Source organism: Mustela putorius, unplaced genomic scaffold, assembly GCF_011764305.1.
Source record: "Mustela putorius furo isolate JIRA1106 unplaced genomic scaffold, ASM1176430v1.1 tig00001063_pilon_pilon_pilon, whole genome shotgun sequence".
NCBI lineage: Eukaryota > Metazoa > Chordata > Mammalia > Carnivora > Mustelidae > Mustela > Mustela putorius.
Genome location: NW_025421556.1, coordinates 2066952 through 2088308, shown reverse-complemented (window position 1 = coordinate 2088308; position 21357 = coordinate 2066952). Strand labels below are relative to the sequence as shown.

At 43.5% G+C, this 21357-nt stretch overlaps 1 pseudogene; it reads left to right on the top strand.

Moving 5' to 3' along the window:
* Nucleotides 1-8749: 8749 nt before the first annotated feature.
* Nucleotides 8750-21357, top strand: part of LOC106004267 — a 99287-nt pseudogene continuing 86679 nt past the window's right edge.

Here is a 21357-nt window from a genome sequence, read left to right as displayed (position 1 = left end):
AGACTCTTCAGCCTATGCCCCTTCTACTGTATCCTACTGCTTGAAGGAGCTTGTCAAAGATGCTGGGTCCCTTAAATTGATACCCTGGCAATTTTTCTTTCAAAAAAAATGGAAATGGTTTCTTCATCCTCAACACCACAATCACTTCATCACATTAATGGGGAAAATCTTCTCATTTCCAGACTTTTGACAAATGGTTATCAGTGGATAAATGAACCCTGCTCTGTGTCTTACCTGGTAATTTATTAGCTGTTTTCATATTAATAGGGCCAGCCTTAGGAGGAGGTGTCTGTAATGCCTGGAATTCCACTGTTATAACATTGATTTCTTTGCCTGCTTTTGTCCCCATTGGAAATGCAAATAATCCTCAGAGAATCATGAAACATTAATTAAAATTTTACTATGGGCTAGTCTCTGTGGTTATAGACACAAGTAATAATAACGTGTACTGAACTCTTAGTACCACCAGACACTGTGCTGGCCGCCTTCGCACATATCTCATTTAACTATGAAGCAACCCACTAGGTAGGTTCTGTTATCCTCATTTTACAGATTTAGAAATTGAGACTCAGGTTTAAAAGCGTGTCCAAGGCTCACAGCTCACAGGTAGGGTCAGGATTTTGAATGCTGTCAGCTTGGCTTCCAGTTCTTTGCTTTTTGTGGTTATGCTCGAGGGATCAAGTCTCCTGCCCGTGAGAAACTCGTGGTCTGGTCAGAGACAGAATGGTGTGATGGGGGCAGAAAACTGTGGGGCCACAGAGGGGGGAGTGCCGCACTTTGCCTGTAAATGAGAAGGCTTTCCAGAGAGGAAGATCAGGGCCTGGGTCCTGTTTTCCCAGAGGCTGAGGAATGAGGTGGAGAGGGCATTCCAAGCAGAGGGAACAGCCAAGACCAAACAAAGGAACATAAAATAAGTGGTATGCTTGGGAATGGCAAGTAATTTGGTGTCACTGGAGCAGAGACATTTCGTCATGGTAGCCCTAATAGAAAAGAGGTGGAAAACTGCAAGTAATTGCCAAATAAACAAAGACCCAAGTTGTTCTGTGCTCGATTTTTAGAATTTCTCTTCTGGAGCAATAAGCATCCATAAAATATTTTTTAGGAAGGTATGATTGGATTTGCGGTAAGAAACAAGAGTGTAGGGCAAGAATACCATTTATTAGACTGCTAAAAATAACCTAGGAAACGTAGGACTGGCTATGTTAGTTATCTCTGCGGTATAACAAATTATCCCCCAATGTGGTAGCTTTAAACAATAAACATTTATTATTTTGCCGTTTTTATGGGTCAGGAATCCAGGCACTGATTTCTGGGGGTTTCTGACTCAGGGGCTCTCACTGGATGCAATCAAGGGGTCAGCTGAGACTGCAGTCTTCCCAAGGCTGGACTGCGGAAGGATACTTCCGAGGCTCACTCACATGGCTGGTGGAGGGTCTCAGATGACCCACCTCCAAGCTCACTTGTGTGGCTGCGGCAGGCCTCAGGTCTCTTGGGTTGCTGGCCAAGGTATCACTTCTTGCCACACGGGCCTCTCCACAGAGCTCCTCACGACATGGCAGCTCGTTTCCCCCTGGAGCAAGGGCTCTAAGAAAAGGAGAGCTTGAACAAAGGAGAGATGGGGTGAGGGAGCAAGAGAGGGCAAGGAACACAAATGCCATAGTCCTATGGGAACGTAACTTCACCATCAATACCCTGTGACTTTTGTTATCTTTGTTCGAAGCAAGTCACCAGGTCCAGCCTGCTGCTGGGAAGGGAATTATAAACGGGCAGGAATACCAGGAGGCAGGATCGAGACCACTGGGAACTATTTTAGGGGCTGCCTACCACACCAGCTTCTTAAAATGTTGATTTTTGAGCCACTTAGGGGGTCTTAAAATGCTGATGTCAGTTGGGAGGTTGAAAATATAGGTTTGAAGTTGGAAAGGAAAGTTGGATCAAAGTATAATTGTGTGTGAAACGGTTTTTTAATTTTAATTTTTATTTTTAGATAACTCTATGGCAGCTGTGTTTGAATGTGGGGCATACCACAGAAACATTCTCATTTACTTAGTAAATACTCAAACACCCTCTGTGTGTAAGATGCTATGCTAGTAATTTGGTGTGCTGCTCTTCTGTTTCTTAGTGGGGCTCAACCTCTTGTGGTCTTGTAGAAAGTAAAGGCTTTTTAATGGCAAGAAAATATGAGGCTGCAAGCCCCCACACCCTCCTGTAAGTGGTCCATATTTTCACCATAAGCATCTTCACCGTAGACATCTTTGCTGCAAGCATTTTCACCGCACACATTTTCACCGCATAACTAAGTGGCCATAAGGCAATTTTGCTGCAGAAAGATTAAAAAAAAAAAACTGGTTGACAGTTTGGTTTGACAGTTTGGTTTCATCAACCGGTTGGCAGTTTGGTTTCATTGACACAGTCCTCTTATTTTATATAAATCTTAGCCCTCGTGGTGGCCTGTACCATGTGCAGAGTTTTGAACCCATGTTCCTTCCTCATAAAACTTTGGAACACCTATCACCGGACATGTGTCAAGATGGCAGCCACAATGAGCCGTGGAGGAGATTTTTACAATGTGACACAAAGCTCAGTTACAAAAATACATCCTAATATTTGGAAACTGATGCCTCTCTTTACAAAGGAAGAGATTTTAGCAAAACAAAACAAAACAAAACAAAAAAAACAACAAAGAAAGAAAAAGTGCCATCCTGAGCAAGGAGATGAACCAACAAGCAAGAAATAATAATAGGGGCTCCTGGGTGGCTCAGTCAGTTACGTGTCCGCCTTCAGCTCAGGTCATGATCTCAGGGTTGTGAGACTGAGTCCTGCATCAGGCTCCCAGCTCAGGAGGGAGTCTACTTTTCCCTCCCTCTCTGCTCCCCTCCACCCTCCCTTGGCCCCCTCCTTCTCTCTCTCAAGTGAACAAACAAAATCTTAAAATAAGAAGAATATTTATGAATGAAGGACTTAGAAGACAAGTGCTTAGGTGGGATTCACAAAACAAAATCAGTTATTTGCACTGCATTGCCATGAATCTACACACATTTTAAATGTATTCAAATAATTATATTTTGCAATCAAGTCCTTTTAATTTCATTATTCATTTTTCATGTTTCATCATGTCCTTTTAGATGAATGTCCGCCTTTTATTTTTTGTGATTTCCTTTTACAGCAAAATTGCCTTACAGCCAATTAATTATGTGGCAAAAATGCTTCCAGCGAAAATGCTTGGGGCAAAGATGCTTCTAGCAAAACTACTTAGAACCCCTCTTGTAGTATTGCCGAAACATGGCTAGAGGGAAGGCCAGGCCCTAGGAGTGATGACCTTGGCACATGAAGCAACTTCTATAACCAGCTCATAGGATGGGCCAGGCTAAGGAAAGGCAATGCTCTGATACAGCTGAACTCCAGCAGGTGCAAGCTGATCTAAGCTAGCAGCCTGGAATGCAAAACTGACTAGGATGAAGAGCTCAAACCCTCTGCTGCCTTCATTTCAGTGAACTCGGAATAAACTGTTTTGCAAGAACCATGATTAGACTGTGGCAGAGTTTAGGGACTGCAAGCCCAAATGCCAAAGATAAGGGTGTTTTGTGCTTCTCTTTACTCAAAGTGGATTACATACTTAAAAAAAAAAAAAAAAAAAAAAGAACTGATCATTTAAAGCCATTTTTCTAGAGAGTTTAAACACATTAAATCTGATTATAACAGATACCATTACAACGATAACAGCCAGTGTAAGAGACTAATGCCCAAATGATGACGTACTTCTTGCAGACAATATGCAATATTGGAAGCAATTAGACAGTATCTTAAAGTTTGTTGAAATTGGATTTTACTTATATCCAGATAATTAAGGCAAGTCAGTAGTTTTCCTGAAATCTCCAGATAATTGCTTCACTTACCCCCTTGGGGTATAGGTGAATAGCTAGGTCCCCTTGCAACTTAAGGAACAGTCCCTGGTGTCTCAGAAAAGTTGCGAGTACTTCACACTTTGATACAGCATCTAGTTCATTATTCAAGAAGGAAAGAAAGTACAGCAATCCTCAGATAATTAAATGCCCAGCCTGTCAACACTCAATGTGATACATTAACACGTGAGAAAACACATGAATTACAACTTTCTGGAGAGATGTATGACTAAAGCTGTGCACGGCCACACTTTGGGGAAAAAAATATTGCTAGAGCCAAGGAAGTAATGTCACTGTTCTACCCAAATATGACTCGGGTCCTTCCATGTGGCTAATTTAATTTATATCCTGTTATTTGTTGTTTCCCCATTCAAGACCGCTGCACTGTATGATATGAGATGCAGCTCTGCCTCCGGGTTGGAAGTACCGGAGGGCTTCCTCCATGGAGGGCTCTTCTCCACCAGGACTAATTCTTTGGCTCCATGGAACCATCTATGGAACCGTCTGGCCTAGCTTCTAATAATCTTTACTCCTCTTTCTTCCTATACTTCTTCATTCAGCTTGCCTTGCAACATGCCGATGGTTGAGGTTATTGTTAGTACCAACATCCCGAATCATTTGTGTCTCACAGAAATCTAGCAGTAGTTAGAGCAGGTGTCCCACAGGTCTCTGCCTGTTTACAACACTAATATATTTGGAATATCTGAACCGAGAACATGATCTGACCAGATGTAAGAGTATCATAATCACACCTTATATTTTCGAAGCATTTTAAAACCTTTCCAAGCCTTCAAATTTATATATATGTGTGTGTGTATGTGTATATATGTCTATATATATAATGTATATTTAAATATATATTAAAATTTTATTATATTTAAAAATTTATGTGTTTATATATTTAAACATATAAATATATATTTAAATTTTCATTGATACATAAGGCAAGTATTACTGAGTTTATATTTTAAATGAAGAGATGGCCACAGAAAGTTGGACCATTTGTCTAAGTTCAGACACATTTGGTGACAGGACTGCAATGATCTATTATTCCTTTCCAAGGGAGGAAACTGGTAAAAAGAAATTCACAGTACCTCCCCTCCCCTCCCTGTTTTCATCTGTCAAGGCAGCAAGCATAAGCCCCATAGTGAATGGATTCTCACCAAAGTCAGATCTGTACATCCTGCTGAACTGCTCTATCACCATTTTCTTCTTTGCTCCTGCCCCAGCTCTCCAGTCCTCCCCCTCAACCAACACTTTCACCTTGCTGTCTGGAATTGCCAGATTAAAAAACCAAAACCGAAACCAAAAAAAAAATAACAACAACAACAAAAAAAAAACCGCACAGATATATACTCTTTTCTCAAAGTGCTCTCTTTAACTCTCTCCCTTAAAGGACAATTGCATCTTCCCCAAGGATTTTTGCATTCCCTGCCCCTTTCAAGACCTGGCTATTAATTTTCTCCCATCTAGTATGCCTCAAGGCTGGCGTGAAGGCTGAGTCCATGCTCTCTGCTTCCTGCTGCTGCACCTCGACTGTAACTGTCCCCCCCTTCCTTCCCTGCGTGCCAGTTCCATTGTGAATGATACCATACAGCCCTGGCACCTTGTTCTTTCTCCAGCTGCTCTGACTTATGGGCTCCTGCACTTGATCTTTCTTTAATTTTTTGTTTTTAAGCCTGCTTAGACTCCTGGACTCCTTGATACATCTTTTCAAAAAGAACACTCAAGTACCCTCAACTCTATTATACCTCTGTTTTTCCTTCATGATGCCTTTTCTGACCATCTGAGCCATTAGACACTGTTCACTACTAAGCTTCCATCTCTGTTCCCGTGACCACCACTCGGACTACCCCCACTACTACTAACATCACAGTCACTACAACCTGTATTATGGCCACTGGCCACCATTTATCAGGGGAATATTCTGTGCCAACCCTGTGCTAAGTGCTTCCCATGAATTTTCTTTTCAAATCTGCAGAACAGCCCTGTGAAGGAGATACTGTATTATCCCCATATTCTAAATAGTGTGGGATTCAGTAAGGCTTACTATCTGTAGCTCTTACCGTGCACTTCCATGAATTTTTAATACATTGGTCCACACTCGATAGCTCAATGAGTTGTCATCAATGAAGGTGACTTCAATGAAATGCAGCCCATTTCAAGGAGGATCAATACACCAGGTTTATACCAAACCCTGGAGATACAATGATAAACAAAACATAATTTCTTCTTCAAAATTTATGGTAGCCTGGTAAAGACAGATAATTAGGCACGTAATTGCAATCAGGCAGCTCATATTTTGGGGGCCAAGATGAGAGTACAATAAAAGCCCACATGCCATACGCCTAAATGTTTAAAGCTAATAAGCTGTTAAAATATGTTCTATTTCCCTGACAAATATATTTTGTAGAGACAAAATTGAAAAACATAAGTAAAATTACAGGCTTTATATGATTTAAAGTTGGCAAAATGTCAAAAATGACTGAATTAATTGTTGTTGCATGTGTCTGGGTGTTCTGTTGATGAGCTAAAGATGTTTAAATGAATAATAAAATAAAGATGTACATAATTCATAAACTATCATAGATTTATTCCATAAAATTTTTTCATTTTAACAAAATCACTAATTAAGACATTATAGTTAACATTATCATATTGTTTGTGTTCTGCTAAGAGTAACGTCTAAATATCTTAAAATATTAAGATATAATTATATTAGTTTACATAAAAATTTGAATTTATTTTCATAAAAATGCAAATGAAAGTAAAGCTTAGAAATAAAAGTTAAAATTGTTTTATATTTTTAAAATAATTTTTCTTTTAACAGAAGGTAATATGGTGGTTGGCAGGATTTGGAAAGAGGAGAAAAAAGGGAGTCATTGTTCAAAGGGTATGGAGATTCAGCTTTGCAAGATGAAAAAGTTCTAGAGATCTGTTGCACAACAAGATGCATATAATAACGTTACCATACATTTAAAAATAAATAAAATGGCAAATTTTTTAAAAGATTTCAATTATTTGATAGAGTGAGAGAGCACGAGTAGGGGAGAGAGAAAGGAAGAAGCAGACTCCGCACTGAGTAGGGAGCTCCAATGTCAGGCAGGGTTCTATCCTAGGACCCTGGAATCATGACCTGAGCCAAAAGGAAGATGCTTAATGGACTCAGCCACCCCAGGGCCCCTAAGATGGTCAATTTTATGTGATTTTTTTTGAGTAATAAAAACATTGTGATTTTGAAATATTCAAAATAACCTATTAAAATTAAAACACATTATAGATTATAAAAATTTATAATTTCAATAATTATAAAATAAACTTTTATAGGCTATTTTTATTTTAATTTTTAAACATAAATCATCACATTTTTTAAGAAACAATTTGCAGCTTTATTTAAAAAAAAACTATGTGTAGCTTACTCTTAAATTCCCACCTAGCTGCCTATGTAAAGCATTAGTATCCTCCTTCATTCATGTTACATATAGACCCATGCCTATGTACAAATTTCAGACTGACACACATCAGCAGCCACCTGTAACTATTGCAAATGCTGTGTTAATGTGTGAGTACCTTTGGAATCCCCAGTTGGAGTAGGAAGAGAAGCAAGCAAATGGATACTTGGTACCACTGGGAAATGACGCTCTGTTAGGTAAGACTCCATTGCATTCAAGCTTTGTGAGAGGACGGATTTGACAAGTTAATTTGCCCTTTCTCTTACCTAAGAGCTTCTGCTGTTGAAATTCTCCTTGTATTCTGAGGCAGAATCCATCCCCTCCATCTCCCACCTGAATGTAGACCTTCATGGCACTTGGACATGGCACCATTTGTTTTGAGGACCTAACACAAGACATTTGACACATTTGACATGTCACATGCTTCCATATTTGACACATTTGACATGTAGTCAAATGCTTCCCTGGAACTTAAAGATTTTATTCAGGAGAATCAGTATTTAAGAATGCAGATAGCCAACCACGTGCTAGCACTGAACTTGGGATCTCAGATGGCAGAGGGGTCCTCTGCACTGCTCAGGAAGTAAGATTTAGCATCTCCTGGCTTTCCCCATGTCTGGAGCTCCCTTTCTTCTCGAAGCTGTGGGAGCTTTCCACTTAGTACCACTGTGGCTCCCTCTCTTGTGAAGGCCCTAGGTTTTCCCTTTCCCTGTTACTTTCCTCCGCTCTCTCCGCATAGTGGGATTTCTACTTCTGGTACAAAACTGGCAGTTAACCTGCAATTTGTTCTCTCCTAAATGGTGTAATAGACACCACTTTTCCTAAGAATAGACAACATCATTAAGTTCAATCCCAGATCACACTCTTGAGCTTGGTTGATGTCTTCTGGATCCAGTGCCTTTTCTCCAAAGAACAACTTCAATACTCAAATTTAGGTTACTGGAGGTTACAACTGGGAGACGTATTTTGGGAAAGGTGGGTGGGTCTCAGCAATTCTAAAACATTTGTTATAAAAGTGCTGCAATTGTGAATTCTTTTTTCCCAGTTCAAATATTTTTAGTTTACTTAAGTAAATCTCTTCCACTTTTGCATTATGTTGGGTCAAACTTAGCCTAATTTTCAAAGGTCAGGTTGCTATTACTTTTAATATCCCTTAAGGAAACTCCTTGTGTTGTACTTAACAGTGATCCTTCAGAGATGTGAAGGAAGTTGGAAAACTGGCTGGGTGCCTGATCCCCTGCTACATTCTGAGTCATGGAGTTAATAAATTACATTTTGGACAAGCCCAGACCATCATATGTCACATGTTCTCTAAAGTCAGGCTTGTAAGAAACCCTACCTTAAATGCTAGTGATCTTAAGTAACATGCAATAGCAACATTAGTGACTATTGAAAATGCCATTTAAGGATGGCAAGAAAACTAAAAATCTTTATGAAAGGTAATGAAAGTTAAATTCCACAGACACTTTTCAAAATTAAATACTTGAGACACCTTACATTTTTCTTATAATTCTAAAAATAATTAGATCACAATGTGGATTAATTTCTTGTCACATTTAATTTTTTTGACAAAAGCTGTTGTTCAGTTGAACACACACACACACACACACACATACATCCCCAAATGACACCAAAGAATATTACCCTTATTTTCTTCCCCTGGCATTTTTCTCCAAAAAGATAAAGGTTAGGTCTCCTAGGGTTTGGACTACAGATCAAGATAGGATTTTTAGTTTGGCTCTTTGTATCTTAAAAAAAAGTCATTAAAATAATAAGTAAATAAAACAAAATCAATAAATAAAAATAAAATAATAATATTTTATATTTATAATAAAAATAAAGTAATAAACATCAAATCATTGATTAAGAAAGAAATCCTCACATTAACTCCTTATAATATTATAGGTAATGGATCTGACTATTGAATAAATCTTATTTTCAAGATCCCAAAATGGAAAAAATGTGTGCATGTAGTATCCCAGCAGCCATAATGAATTATTAACCCAGACTGAACCTGATTGCTAAGATCTTGAACTCTCCATTTACAAAATCTGCGTTCTGATCTCAGCACAGCCATTCACTCCCTGATGACATTACATAATACTGTCACCACCAACCCCCCCAACCCGAGCCTTGGTTTCTTCATCTGTAAATCTGAAATACCGATACCTACTCTTCAGGTTATTGTGAGCCTGAAACAGTAAATATAGAACACTCAGCTCAGGTCTAAGCATTCAGTTCCTTGTAAAAAACTACTCTGATGAAGCTAGCTTGACTTTCAGGACATTACAAAATATTGCTCACTTGATATCAAACTAAGTCTTACAGCTAATGAAATGGCTTTGACATAGAGAAAGTACCAGACTTACAGGGGACAGTCTAAATCCCAGGCCCTGAGAGGTCACGGGGCATTGCAGATTTAACTACCTGGTGACAATCTTTGTGAGTTTTACGTTCTGTATTTCCCAGGAACTCTGTGACCCTTGAACTCCCAGCCACCTGGCCTCTCACCTGTTGTGGGGAAGCTCCCAAGAACAGGGCACAGGTCAGGGGTGACAGCAGGGAAGTCTTTGTGGGGGGGCTGGAGGGACCTGCTGCTGCAGGGACACCTGCTGAAACATTCAACAGCTTGAACTCGGCAATGCGTGACTGGGGAGACCAGTCCAAGCGGGTGGGCAGCATCTGTTAAGGATGACCGGCCTCATTCCCTGGCTAAAATACTCTCTCAACAGCTGAGGTGGAGGCAAGCTAGTGGTGAAGCCAGAAATCTAGACCACTTAAGCCTAAAGGGAAGAGAGAATTTCCATTCCACCTCCCCCCTCCTCTGCTCCCAATCACTTTACCCACCACTTTCTCTGCCTCCTTCTCTCTAGACCACACTGCTTTCCTAGTCAGCCACCAGGCTCACCCTCTGGCCATCCCCAGCCCATGCAAGGTGGTAACGCATGGACTCCAGAGTCAGACTAGCAGAGTTCCAATCCCAGCTCTACTACTTGTTAGCATGGGCAAGTTACTTTGTCCTTTGAGCCTCCATTTACTTACCTATAAGATGGGATCAACCAATATTATCTGTTTCACAAATGGTTGTTGAAGTTTCAGTTGTATAATATAAACTTCACAATAAACACTAGCTCTTAAAACCCTGTAAGAAACATTATTTTTTGAGTGTCTAGTGTATGCAAGGCAGGTGCCGGAAGGAAGAAATTCAGTGGAGAAGAAAGCCACTCTGCTGACTCTCCTCTGGAAAGGAACACATATAACACATATCCATAAAGAATCATACAAGGGCAGTGGGGATGTGAAGAAAGGATGTATGGTGTGATGAAGATATATAGCAAAGGGCTGAAAAAGCTTTCTTTAAGAATGTGGCAACATGGCTGACATCCGAAGAAAGCATGGTCAGCTTCTGCCCAGCCATGTCTACCTGCCCCTCTGCCTGGGCCCCTGTGGTGCTTCGGGATTTGTCTGCCTTCCCCCTTCACAGTGGTCTCCATCCTACCTGCCCTTGGGCCTTCATCTTGTCCATGAAAGAAGCAAACAGTCTTTAGGTGTGTGTTAACATGGGAGGGTGTGTTGGTCCAACATTAGCCTGTTAGATCTTTTGTCCACTTCGTGGACCATCCCTCGGGGACAAGCATGTCTGTGCATTTACAGTGAAGTGTGTGGGTATTTTGGGAAATAATCTTGATGGGATCATGGTTCCAGGATTCTTCCTTCATTGGAGATTTAAACTCTGAGAGATTTAAATACTCAGGTCAACCTACGTGAGGTAAACAAGAAAATGGATGGATTCTTCAGGTGGCAATCAACGTCTGTAAAACCTCACACTCTGTTCACTGTTTCCTAGACCTGTCAGAACAGCACATTCTCTTCTACTTGACCTCCTGCTGCCCATATAGCCTAAACTGCCCAGTCTCCTCTCTGCAGACCTCCATGACTCTCTTTCCCAAAAGCAAAATTAACCACTCCATCTTCTACAACATCTCCTGGCCCTCACTTTACTGGCTGTCTCGCCAGCCCAGGGGATATCTCTTCACATTTTCTGCCTGACACAGAGTAGCACTTGATTAATTCCTGTAAAATGACTTAATATTCTCTTTGGCCGTCCCTGCCGCTCTGACACCACGTCCAGGAGAGGCCGAGTTTTTATAAAAGCCAACGATAGTTAAGAAGAACACACTTCTTTTTTATCCTCTCCTCATTACATATTGGCTTCCAAATCTTTAATGCTTTCACATATTTTCCTTATCCTACATCCTACCTTCATTTGAACTCAGGATACATTCTTGGTGCTTTGTAAGATTTAATAACAATGCACTTATTATATTTTTATTTTTATTTGTCCCGAAATTGCCCTCCTATATGTACATATATAGAGGCAGAGCCGAGTCCCATAGATACTTATCATGTTTGACTCACTTCAGAATGATTCCTGGGATTTTTGCTGGGTCGGCCCTCTGGCCCCTGTGTTATGGGCTGTCTGGTGTCTCCCTGCAGTGTCTCCCAACCTTCTAGCCCCTCGTTCCGTTGGGTGACAGCTTGCCTCTGTGGTCCAATCCAGCCGCCACCACCTCCCTGAGCCCTTCTCCCACACAAGTCCATCTTTGAGTAGTTCCAGTGGACCGAGCCGGGGTGGCGGCCGCATGTCAGAGGTGGGGGGGGGTGCAGAGGGGAGAAGAAGGAAAAGGGAGTCCTCCCAGCTGCATGACTGTCAGGGGCTTCTGGTGCGGGAATCTCATGGAGTCGGGAGGTGAGAGAAGGACCAGCTGCTTAGCAGCTATTTATAAGACTGTCATATGGGGAAGTGTGTCTGGCCGGCAGAAGCAAAGGGGGAGGAGCGGACTGAACTGGCTCCTTATTTAGCTTTATGACACACACGCAGCCCAACTGTGAGAACCCACTCTGTGTGGAGAGACACCTGGTCAAATCTGCCCCTGCCAGACGGTGGGAAAGAACATTGACATTTCTCAATGGAATTGAAAAATGGTGGCGCGATTGAATTTTCAGCAAGAACAATAAACTTTTTTTCTATTTTCTTTTCCTTCCTCGCTCAATCTCTTGGGCCTCCCATCACATCGACTGGAGTTATTCCCAACCCCCCCCCCGCCCCGCCACACACACACACCCAGGAGTTCCAGGCCCCCAGCCTGGCAGTTAGTGCAGCGCCAGTGAGGAAAGAATGGGAGCGGAGTTCAACGCTCCCGCAAGCTGGGCACGAGCAATCCAAGTCTGGAGATTTTTACAAAATCAGCTAAGCAGCGGGAAACAGTGTCAGTTGGCTTCCTGGAGTGGAGGGAGGTTAATAATGTGGTGCATTTGGGGTCCGTTTGGGGACCAATGTTATTTAATGTGTTTATTATTGATTCGGAGGAACAAGCGGAGAGTACGTGAGTGAAGGCTGCGGAGGGCACTGAGTTATTTCACTTAGTAAACACCACAGAGAGTTGTAGAGAATTCAGGAAGGATTTTCCCATAGAGTTAAAGAAATTAGAAATGAAAACGTCTTGTTAGATGATGTACTCCATCCCAGTGGGCCGGCACAGAATTGTTGCCGACAATAGAAAATATTTCCGAGAGTTTAATTCAACCTCAATTTTTAAATGCCTTGAGTGTGCTCACCTTCCCCTCGGAATATGGAAGTTTCTGTCTCTTCCCTAATGCCTGTCTCAAATTTTTCCTTTCAAATTCCTTCTCTTACACCCTACAGCTATTCCACGGGGATGAGTGCCCTTCGAGGCTTCTCCGTATCGCTCTTTCTGTACGCCACAATACAAGCAGACCATTAATATCCCTCCTGGCTAACTCTGCTCCAAAGTAATTTTTTTGATCTTTTCTTAAACCATTTTATCATTTCTCTTTCTTCCCAGTTCCTAAATCCTGGTAACTGCTTCATCTCCTATGTTCCTTTTCGGGTCCCCACAGTAGCCTGGTCCCAGGCCTGGCAGCTTGTCCCAAAGGCTTCACCTCCCGTTCCCCTTCCAAAGGCAAGAAAATGATGTAAATGTTATGCAAACATGTTTTTAGATAAATACGTATTTAGATATCCAGTGACCTGTGGCTGAAGTTCAAAATCCTAAATCCCAAGTGAATAGATGGCAAACTCTCCTCCACCTTGTCATCTAGGCTGACCATCCACCTTCTCCAGTTCCAAGTACCCATCGAGCTCTGCCATCTGTGGTTCAGCTTGCTCTCCCCTTGGCTAAGTGCTCTGCGGTTCTCAATTCCCAGAACAGAGGGCTCTAGGCTCCAGGGAAGCGGCACGAGACATATTTTGTTGTTTAAAATATTCTTGTCCATGCTGAAAGATGGAGCAGCTTCATGAGAGCTGGCTCTTTAAATAAATGTAAAATTGTTTTAAAAATTGATACTTCTCATCCTGATTGCTTAACTGCATCCATGGGATGGGTAAACATGATCTGAGGATTCAGTGTAATCTATGTCCAGCCAAGACAATGAAGGAGACTTCCACTTTGAACCCAATTTTAATCACTTGTTTTCTTCCCATTGGTATTACCTTCCTATCACATCCCTCGTCGTGTATAACTACTTATTGACCTTCCAACTCCAGTGTGGACACAGTAGAGATGGCACTGGAGAAGCTGGATGGGGGGGGGGGGACTCCTTGCAGACTTGTTACATCAGAGGAATTTTAGAATCCTTCCACTTTAGCAAACCAGGCTTCTTTGTGGAGGTCTCCTTACATTGCCTCCTCTCGTCTGGGAGGAAATACGGTTCTCCCAGCCCCCGATAAATACTGAAGGGATCAGAGACTGCTCCAGCCAGAGAGATCTTAAAGGTCATTTTAATTAGCCCCAGCATTTCTAGATGCTGGAACGGAGGAACACCGGGTTTAAGCTCTTTGTCTGAATGCATGAAACAACTCCAGCAACGCATCCTTGAGCAGGAAAAATTTTCAACAGATGTAAATGAAAGAACTACCACTTTTGATGTAGTTGCTGTATGACTCCGAGGGGTACCCACCAGCTGGTGTAAAGCCTCCAGCAGGAGAGCTCCGCCCCATTTACAGCTCTTATCAACTGTTAGTTGATTTGTTAGTCTCCCCGGGAAATGCACCTTCTGAGCCCAAGTGGGCAGGTTGGGGAACTTTTGCAGAAGGACACGAGAAGCTCTGGGGGAGCAACAGGGTGCTAGCCTCATCAGCAGTGGGGGATCACGGGGTGACTTTTCTCACAGCCAGATCGGTCTCACGTTGAAAACACGTTGCTCTCAAAAGCAAATCTTTTAAAGAGTTGATGATAGAAAATGAGTAGCTTCTTATCTTCCGAAGTAAATTTCCAGTCTCCACTGGAATATCTATTTCTGCAGGACACCCTAGGGGATGCTGTGTGGTGTGCCACCCAGATGCCCCTTCAGGACTGAGGGTCGCATTCCTGCTGCTGCGGCAGTCCAGCTGTGGGTGGTACTGAGCCCCGGCTGCTAACTCACTTCAGGAACTGGCCCAGAGCTGGAGTGAGCTACCTTGCCCCAAGTCGCATCCGTCCCAAGGAAGAGCCAAGGACTGGTCTGTTTCACTCTCAACGGAGGTTTCTCCTGAGAGCCCTCCTCAAGAAATTTCCTACATGCTCCTTCTTGGAGTCTGCCCTCTCGGAGACCTGACCTAAGGTATATATACAGGATAAGTGTTATTATTGCCACTATAAAAACATAGGGCTGGAAGCTGAGAGCAAACACTTTTCCTTTCATAGCACACATCATATTTTATTGTTTAATTATATTCTCTCCCTCTCTTCAGAGGTAACTGAAACACCTCCTCAAAATGCAGCAGCCTGGGTCCTATCCTGGAGATGCTACCGGTTCTATTAGGTCTGGGTTCGGGTCGCAGTGAGTGTGTTCTGCAACTTTTCCAGCAACTCTGAGGGACATCCCTGTTTGAGAACACCTAGGTAGAAAGATCCAGTGTTTCTTACTCACTATTTCCCTCCAACGCTTCAGACAATGCCTGGCATATGGTAGCATTCAGTAAATGTTAAATTAATGAATGAATTCCCTAAAGTCATAGATTGGTTCACAACAAAGGCCTAGCACTCCTGGCCCATTGCTTTCAAAGCTGGAGGTATTTAAAACAAAAACAAAAACAAAAAAGAAACAAGCAAGCAAACAAACAACAAAAAAGAAACCCACAACTTTCTTAGCAATATCTTAATCATCACTCCTTTGGCAATTGTTTATTTAACTTCTTAAAATCCCTCTCCGCAATGGTAACAAAAATAAAGCCACACAAAAAGCTGCATGCTAATGGGCTCTCTTAATAATTTCACCACCAAATTATATTGTACACTCTCCACTGTCGTCCCCCACTTCAGAGTCATCTGTGCTGGAAAGATGATAGATACACATATTAGTCTCTGGTCGTAATGAACACATCCATTAGAAAAGCAATAGTAGCTGCAACAGGGATTATGTGCTTGGTGAAAACATCTCCGGTGTCTTGTAAACACCTCAGCCTTCTGGCAGCCCCCCTGTGGGGCTATTTATTGCCTCTACAATGCAAGGTAGCTACCGCCTAATTATACACAACTGGCTCGGTTAATCCTGTATCATAATAATTAAAAACAATTCATATTTTTTTTTCTTTTACTCTCTTTATTAACTTTAAACTTTTAAAAGCCTCAGAGGTCCCTGTAGAATCAAAAGCTTATTAAAATATCAAGACATGCGAGCCTTTTCAAGTGCATATTATTACATTTGTTTTTGTTAACATGACAAGGCCCAAAAGAAGCTCAGCAGACTTCTGTAGATCAAAACAAAGGCGCTGTGAGAGAAACTGGAGCGTGGGTGCAATGTCACCCCCAGTCATACTGAAAACAGCAGGCCCCAAGGGGCTGCCCTCAGCAGCAGCCCAGATGGGCAGGACGACATCAAGGGAGCAAGAACACAGCTGGGGGAGCTGTCCCACCGTGGCTGCTTCCTCGGGGATGCCTGCCTAGGCTCTGGGGGCTTTTGGCTGCCTTGGTAACCTGGCCCAAGGGAGAGGGGTCCCAGTGTCAGATCCGTCCTGTAGATAGGAGGGCTGGAGAGAGGGCAGGGAAGGGAGGAGAAGGCGCCATTCTGGGCTGCAGGCGGCTGGAGTACTCCAAGTGGAGGACTGGAGGAGGTGGCTTGTGGGGAAATAAAAGAGTCTCACTTACCTGCATAATCCCATGTGTACTTTTTGGGAACATATACACGATAGACACTCCATAGCTTCTCCGTGGGCTTTGGGTAAACAGTGCCCTGCAGACCACATCCTGCCTTGATTCCTTTCCTTTTTTGGAAACTCCCTATGCTTTATTTCACCTCCTTCTTGGTTCGGGAGGTGAGGCATGAGGCTGAGTTGTGTACCTGGTGGGACTGGGCGGCCAGCCTCCCTGGGGTGACCTCTGGCCCCGAAGGCTCTTGGGTCAGCCCACGTCAAGACTGTTGCTAACTCGCAAAGTAGACTCTTCTTGTTCCCTAACCATGAAAGAAATCCACGTATCTGATGGAGTATTAGAGCTTTAGACGGTGATGGTTGGAGTGGTAGAGAAAGGAAAGATTCCCTTGCTTATCCATACCGACTAAGTAATTTTAATTGGTCTCAGGAAGCAGAGGAGAGTGTGAATCCACATAGGCCACACATAGGCGATTACTATTCTGAGCAGAGAAGTAACATTATCTATCAAGCACCTTCTGGGGTCAGGCACTGGACCGGGTGTCTCATGCATATGTAACTTCCTATTTGAGGTAGGGAATTCTGTTACTCAAAGCGAATCCCGAGAAGAGCGACTACACTTGGTCCCAATTTATTAAATGGATTCACCCATAATACTCGTGATGACAGCATATGAGGCATGGATATCCCCATTTAGCAGATGTGGAAAGGGCAGCTCAGCAATTTGCCTGAGTCCTTGCTTCAAACACTTCCCACCCCCCTGTCACTCCCGCTTCTGGGTCTCCATATGCTCTCGGTTTCCGTCCTGCCCCTCCTTTATCTATTCCTCCTCTTCTTCCTCATCTCTTAATTTTGGAGTATCTTCTTCTCTAAGTTTACTCCCTTGCTGATCTCACCGAGCCCCACAGCTTGAGATACTGATAACTCCCTCATTTCTATTTTCTACCTATCTCCACTTCCCCATGCTTATCCCCAGACTTGTCTATCCAGCTTCCATTCAGCATCTCTCATCTCTTTGGAGGTATTGGATATTTCAGTCCTAACATGCTGAAAATTACCCTCTTGATTCTCTCCCACCAAATCCAGGAATGCCCTCCATAGCTCCGGGACAGCAACTCCATCCCTCCTGTTTTGGGGGCTAAAAACGAAGGCACCATCCCTGGCTCCTGTCATTCTCTGGTACTCTGTCCATCCTCTATCTTCAAAATATGTCTGCTTTTGTGCTTCTTGTCAGTCCTCCAGCCTTGACACCCAGGTCTGAGCCTTCACCACTGCCTGCTTGAATTATTGCAGCAGCTAACCCCGGCTCCCCGCCTTTAGCCTTGCCCTTGACGCTGAAGCTAGATCATGCCACTCCTTTGTTCAATCTCCTAAAATACAGACCATTTCACTCAGAGTATAAAAAAAAAAAATTCAAAATCCTCCAACAACCTACAGGACCCAATGTGACCTCTTACCTCTCTCACGTGCAGAAGCTCATCTTCTTTAAATTCTCCCCCTCACTCATTGAACTCTAGCCATATTGTCTCCCAGCTTTGTTCTGGCACTTTCCTTTCCCTAAAACTCCCTCCAGAAATTCACCAGTCTTTGAGCAGATCACACTTTCTTAATGAGGCTCTAGGACAGCATGGCTTAACTGGTGAGATAAAGACAGAAACTGAGAGGAATCTTTATAGCCGCTTGACATTGGCCTGACATCATCCAAGCATATGGTCTCTTGAGCAGGGTAGAAGCCAGTCCAGGCATCGTTGCCTTGCTCGGCGAGTCACACGTGGTGTGAACTTGCTCACAGGTCAGGTGCAGTGGAACCATGCGTTGGTCTGCAACAGACTGGAATGTCCAGAGCTGCTTCCTTGGTATGCTAAATTTGAGAACTGATTGTTCTGGAGAGCACATGGGCACTGAGGAGGTTGTGGGACCTGGAAGTTGGGGAAGAATTCTATTGTGACCAGCAGACCCCACCCTTTGAAGCTCCTGCCAGTTCATTTCTCCTTTCTTCTCTCATATTATCCAGAACCTGTATTCCCTTTTCCCCCCTCTAAGGTTGCGTGTGATCCACTCAGTTAACTTGGAGAGAGAAGGCGGAGAGGTAGAGCTAGAGACAAAGAACACAGCTGCTGATCTTGACAGCTGCTGCTTCTGTTACTGAAACTGGGAATTAACTGAATTGGAGAGATTGGATAGAATTAGCAAGCCGTGGGGTGGATCTGCTGGGAATTGGCTTTCTTCTGGAGTTTGGGAGGCGGGCTGAGAGGGAAGCCCCCTGCAGACCTCAGGCGGGAGCATTCACTGTGGTTCCTCCAGAGCTGGTGTCGGCTCTCCCCTAAGCCTAGGGGAAGCCATTTCCCCAGCTTTGCCCCCTTCTCAGAATCATCACCTCCGCTCCCCACAGAGGACGTTTTCCTCCTTTTCTTTCTATCACCTGTGGTAAAGTGGTTATCTTGATCAGGGAAGCATGAAGGGCTCTGACATTTTAATTATCATCTGTCTCCTTGAACAACAAGAATAAGAGGGAAAACAAATCCCTTAAGAGTTACCTGCCGGAGGGTTTTGCCAGGTCTCTTTTTACCCTATCTCCTGTACAGTTGAGCGGGATCTGGGCTGCGAGTTACGGAAAGGGGGCCTGTGAAAATGCAGGGCTATGTGAGGCCCGCAGTGCGGAGCTGAGGAGAACCCCAGGAGGCTGGGTGTGGAGTTGTGTCAGGACGCTTATACCGAGAGCTTCTATGGATCATAAGCAAGTTCCATAATTTCTCTTTGCCTCTGTTTCCTAATCTAAAAGTGGGACTCCTACCAATATCACAAGATGGTTGTAAGAATTAAATGTATGTGCAAAATATACGTTGGCCCCTTAGCACAGAGACAGGCGCCTTAGAAGCAATGCTCAGACAGGGGCCAGGGCGAGCAGGTGCTTTCAGTGAGTTATGTTTGTGTGAATTTGACCAATTTCTGGACACCTTTTACTCTCTGGCTCCCTCCACGTGCCGGGCGGAAGAAGGTCCACTTCCCCTCTCAAAATGTCTCCATCCCTTGGGACGCCTGGGTGGCTCAGTTGGTTAAGCAGCTGCCTTCGGCTCGGGTCGTGATCCCAGCGTCCTGGGATCGAGTCCCACATCGGGCTCCTTGCTCAGCAGGGAGCCTGCTTCTCCCTCTGCCTCTGCCTGTGCTCGCTCTCTCCCCCTCTCTCTCTCTGATAAATAAATAAAAAATCTTTAAAAAAAAAATATGTCTCCATCCCAACATGGAATCTGAAACCTGCGAATTTGTTAGGTTACTTGGCCAAGGGGAATTAAGGCTGCAGATGGAATTAAGATTGTTAATCAGCTGATTTCATGGTGGATTGTCCAGGTGGACCCAATGTGATCACAAGGGTCATTCCAAGGGGAAGGGGGCAGCATCCGAGAAAGACGGAGTGATGCCGTGTGAGGACTCGACCCTCCTGTTGCTGGCTTTGGAGATGGAAGGAAGGCCACAGGGCAAGGATGGCAGGCAGGCTCCAGTGGCTGCAAATAGCAAGGAAAGGGATTCTTTCTAGAGCCTCCAGAAGGAAGGCAATCCTGCCAGCGCCTTGGATTTAGCCTCATGAAATCCATTTCAAACTTCAGACCTTCCAGAACTGTAGGATAAGGCATCGGTGTTGTATTAAATCACTGTGTTTGTGGATGCGGGCGACAGTGGCAGTAGTAAACTAAAAGCCATCTAACTCTGTCTGGTGTTTGTAGAAATGCACAAAGGTCGGGTTTTCAGGTCCTCGTCAGCAAATATTCATTCAGCACGTGCTCACTGAGCTCCGGCTACAGACACAGTGTCATTGTCGGGGCCGGGCCAGAAGGCAAGATGTCCATCTGCTGGGTCTGACCATGCAATTGGAGAACATAGGTATAGGTGCAATTTATGATATGAAAGTGGTTAAAGACCTACATGAAAGAAGGGGGCTTTTGCTATGGAGATAATGAGATTGAAGGGCTGGCTAATATCTAAATATTTCACAGGCTTGACATTCATCTGAAAGAATGTATGTTACATCATGTCCACGTGAAAGAATGCAGCTGTTTTGACTTCCTGCCTTTACAATTGGCAGAGATGGACAATGGGTAGAAGAGAAGAGATCTCAATGCCATGGCTTCTTAGCTGACAACCCTAGGATATGTCGCTTTATCCTCTTCATCTATAAAATGTGGAGGATACCTGGAGGAATTTTATAGGGATTAACTAGACATGGCCTGTGCAAGTACTTTGTAAACTATAAAGAATACATACAAATAAGCTTTTTGCCTCTAATCTCTTTTGTAAAAGTTGGTAGCCTATATCCAACTGGCATCCTCAATAGTTGGGCATAAAAGGTAATGCAAGCAACCTCTGGCTTAATCCACAAACTGTCAGACAAAGACTTAGGGGTGCTTTTGGGAAATTGTTAGTTACAAATAAATAGCTCCTCTCCTCTAGCCAGGCAACTCTGTATACACTGGAACAGGGCAGCTTCTAGAAGAGCACTCCGGGGAGGTAGAAACCATTTGCTCAGGATCACAGGGTAAGCAATGCATTACAGAGGGTGGGAAAAGGCAGGACTTTAAGGATTCTGTCTAGTTTGATGAGACTGCCTTCGTGAATGCTGGGACTTGAAGAGAGCATTCACTGTACATAAAGTTTCCCTGGGGGCGTAAGGGTATATCTGGTATTGGAGCATCAGGGTTGGTCTTGCAAGGAAACACAGATAAATCCCCAGGGACTGGACTCCAAGGCAGTGTCTAATCTGACTCCTATTTTTATTTATTCCCTGGTCTAAGATGGTACAAGTGCACAAGCCATCACTTACCCTCAGACCTTCCCAACAGTCCCAGAGCTCCCCACA